Below are 3288 nucleotides of genomic sequence, written 5' to 3'. Positions count from 1 at the left end.
TACTTCTGTTAGTGTCTTTGCCTGGCCTTGCTATCAATGTTGGCTTTGTATGAAGTTTCAAATAATCTCTCCATTTCTGTTGTGGTTGTTTTATAAGAATGCCCCTCATTTGAATGTTTGGTTCCCACTGGGTGGAATTGTTTGGGAAGAATTGGGGGATACAGCCTTGTTAGAGGAATTGCGTCACTGGGAGTGGGTTTGAGGTTTCCAGGTAAGTTCTCTTTTCCTGCTCCCTGAAGATCAGGATGCAAAGCTCTCAGCCTCATGCCTGCTTGCCTACCACCATGCGTCCTGCCATGATAATCATGAACTAACCCTCTGAAGCTATAAGCAAGGCCCCAATTAAATATTTTCTTTCATAAGCATGACCTAGGTCATGCTGTCCCTTCACAACAATAGAACAGTTACTAAGACACCATAGTGTATAAGACTTTGGAAGAGGGGCTAGAGAGATAACTCAGCAATTAAGAACATTTACTCTCTTGCAGAGGATGTGAGTCCTAATCCCAACTGCTCAACCACATGTAACTCCAGCTCCAGAAGGATTCAACACTTTCTTCTTCTGAACTTCTTCACAGGCATGCGCTTAGGCCACCCTAATCTAGACCATCCCTTACTGAAAGTCCCTTCTCAGTTATTCTATTAAGCTGAAAATCAAAATTAGCCATCAGAATTTGTTACCCCAAAACAGGCTTGCACACTGCGCGATGGATACATCTTGCTTGATCAACCTGTACTGTGGTACACATGGTCTACAGTTAAGACTATGCTTTCCCAGACACCTGTATAGGATGGCTTAGTAGTTAAAGATGCTTGCCACCAAGCAAATTCCAGTTCCATCTGGAGGACCCACTGGTGGAAGGAAGTAACCAAAAATTACAAGTTTTTTTCTTTAACCTCCCACATATGCTGTGGCACATTTACACACACACACACACACACACACACACACACAAATAAAATGTAGTTAAAACATTGTAGAATAATTGCTGATTTTTTTTACTAGAAAAACAAATTCATTAGAAAATAGAGTGAATTGAAGTATAGATTATAGATATTTGATAAAAGTTTTATATTTGTGACTTCTTTAGCAACATGTGCCTGAACTTTTTATCTGAGTGGACATTCATATATTCTTTCCAGTAAACATTATAGCAACTCAAGAAATCCCTCTGGTTAGGCAATTTTACATTGCAACAAAGAGTGAAGGACAACTCATTTTGTCCCATATTCTTTCTAGTACTTAGTGTTGTCATTGTTTTGGATTTTGCCATTCTTGTCTGTATGAAGTGGTCTTTCACTTCAATTTACACTTAACTAATGACATAATATTGAACATTTTTGTTTATGTGATCTCTGAATATCTTTTCTGTTAAAGTGTCCCCAATGTTAGTCCATTTTTGTGACTTCCTGGTTAGAAGTGGCTTTAAGTATTTGAGAAACGTTTGTTTACATTATTAGTTCAATTCCTTATGGGATTACTTGGAGGGTTTTTTTTGTTAAGTGATTGTTCAGTTATGAGTGTGTATGTGTGTGTGTGTGTGTGTGTGTGTGTATGCATACGTGTAGGTAATGGGGATGCATGTGTCACAGACCATGTATAGAAGTCAGAGGACATCTTTCTGGAATCAGTTCTCTCCTTCTCTCCTTCTACCTTTACTTCAGTTTGGAGATCAAATTCAGATCAGTAGGTTTATGCTACAAGCACCTTTACCTGTTGAGCCATCTTATTCATATATGCTTTTCAATATTTATCACCCATAAGAGGACTAGCTACCAAGCAGCTTCTTTTACCTTATTTATTGTCTCATTGTTTTGTTGACTTTTTCTATTGCTATACAGAAGCATTTTAGTTTTAAGTAATCCCATTTTTTCCAATTTTGTGCGATCTTTTTTTAATCAATGCAACTTTTATTTCTTACAGAAGTACAAGGTCAAGCTGCCAGCAGATTCACTGTTTGGTGGCAGCTCACTTCCTAGTTCCTAGATAAATACTTTTCTTGTTTTTCCAATCTTTTAAAAGTAGAATATAATTACATTATCCCTCCTTCCTCCAACTCCTTCCATGCCACCCCTCTCTCCCTCTCACATCCATGGCCTCTTTGCCTTTATTATTGTGCGTGAGATTTCTCTCTTCTACATTACCATGTCTATTGGTATGACATTGTTCAGGTCTTATTTACACAGCCATATTGTTGAGGGCAACTTTTGATTTTTAAAAACTGAGATTTTGGAGTGCTTCTCAGAAGTGTCTTGACTATGCCACACCTTGAAGTATTTCCTATATGCTTCCTGTAGTGCTTTCAGAGTTGTGGGTGTTACCTTAAGGCCTTTGAGCCATTTTCAATTGGTTTTTATACAGTGAAAGATGAGATCAAATTTTAGTCTTCTATATGTGCCTATCATGTTGTACCAGCATCATTTAAGTCTATTCTTGCTCCAGTATATGATTTGCCACCTACTGGCTGCAAATGTGTGTGTTTGTTACTACTTTAATCCCAGTTCACTACTGTGGAACAGACCTCAATCAATGGAGTTTTCATTTTCTTAGTGTTGATTTTAAGAATTTCTTTGTACATTTTACAGCAGTCTTTTATCAGAAGTATCTTTTTCCAGTATTTACTTTATGTCTGTAGTTTTTTTTCATTGCCTTGCCAGTGTACTCTAGAAGATATTTGTTTTTAAAGCAAAACCAGAACATATCTATAAGATAAAATATAATACTATAAGAGCATGTGAACACTAAGTAGGGTGGTGGTGGTGTATGCATTTAATCCTAGCACTCAGGTGACAGAGGCAGGTGAACTTTTGTGAGTTCTAAGCCAGCCTGGTCTACTGAGTGAGTTCCAGTACAGCCAGAGCTACAGAGAGAAAACTTGTATTGAAAAACAAAAAAGACAAACAAATGCCCTCAAGTTGTTGCTGGTGTGACTGCTGTAGCACATGTGTGTCAGTAGGTGGCAGAGAAGAGAGAGGCTTTGTCTATGCTCAGTGTTCTGCCATGTGAACATCTGAGTGATTAGTAGCTTAACATTCTCTGAAAAAAAAGCGGAGCCTGAAGCAACCACTGGTCTAGTGCCAGGGGGCCCAGAAAGGGAGCTAGCCTGAGATGACTACCAGTTCAGTGACACACAGTCCTGTGGGGACAAACCATGCCAAAGATGAGCCTTACCCAGTGTCACAGTTCAAGAGTAGGTCTTTGTACTCCTGAGACCACTCCAGGGGTGACTCCAAACACTCAGGGACCTCATGATACACTAAGAGGAGCAAATAGGTGGTGGAGAAATT

General features: G+C 38.9%; 1 non-coding gene across 1 annotated transcript; it reads left to right on the top strand.

Moving 5' to 3' along the window:
* The first annotated feature begins 2904 nt into the window (after positions 1–2904).
* On the top strand, positions 2905–3035 carry LOC114634731. Its single transcript, XR_003713374.1, has one exon. It is a non-coding gene; the product is annotated as a small nucleolar RNA SNORA17 (small nucleolar RNA).
* The last annotated feature ends 253 nt before the right edge of the window (positions 3036–3288 follow it).

Source organism: Grammomys surdaster, unplaced genomic scaffold (assembly GCF_004785775.1).
Source record: "Grammomys surdaster isolate TR1022 unplaced genomic scaffold, NIH_TR_1.0 1065, whole genome shotgun sequence".
NCBI lineage: Eukaryota > Metazoa > Chordata > Mammalia > Rodentia > Muridae > Grammomys > Grammomys surdaster.
This window is presented reverse-complemented; position numbering and strand designations above follow the sequence as displayed.